This window comes from Pygoscelis adeliae, unplaced genomic scaffold (genome assembly GCF_000699105.1).
Source record: "Pygoscelis adeliae isolate BGI_AS28 unplaced genomic scaffold, ASM69910v1 Scaffold584, whole genome shotgun sequence".
Lineage (NCBI taxonomy): Eukaryota > Metazoa > Chordata > Aves > Sphenisciformes > Spheniscidae > Pygoscelis > Pygoscelis adeliae.
In genome coordinates, this window is record NW_008824602.1 from 300,805 (window position 1) to 301,371 (window position 567).

Here is a 567-nt window from a genome sequence, read left to right on the forward strand (position 1 = left end):
ACAGCAGCCCCTTGTCCGCAGGATGGAGGACAAGCCCCGGGGACGCCGGTGCCGTCGAGTGGCGGGAGGGCTGTACAAGGGCTCGGCCATCCCCTCTCGCCCCTCTGTGGTGCATGGTCCCAGCGGCAGAGCCTCGCAGCTCTGTGGGGTGCCCTGCAGAGTGCTTCATGAATGAAGCTGGGGCTCCCCGGCTCCCTCACGCTCCCACTGTCCCCCTCCTCTTCCTCACACCGCAGAGAAAGGCCGTGGGTCAGAGGGAGCGTGCCCTTCCCAGAGGCCTGTGCAGGCAGAGAGGCCCTGGAGCTCTGGGTGTGCCGCTGGGGAGCTAATTGCAGCCCTGGCTATCGGGCCCATCTGCTCCGCAATGGAGCGCGCTTGATATTTTCTCTATCTTAAGGGCTTTCCTCTCTCGCGGCCCTTCACAATGGCACTATCGGGGCCGTCTCCAGGCATTTCCCCCTTCCCTCCCTCCCGCCGCGGTACCGGGAGCTTCCCCGATCCTGACGCTGCCGCCACGTCAGGCTCTGCTGGGATCGGCCTGCCTGATGCTGGGTCCCTGGTAAAAGG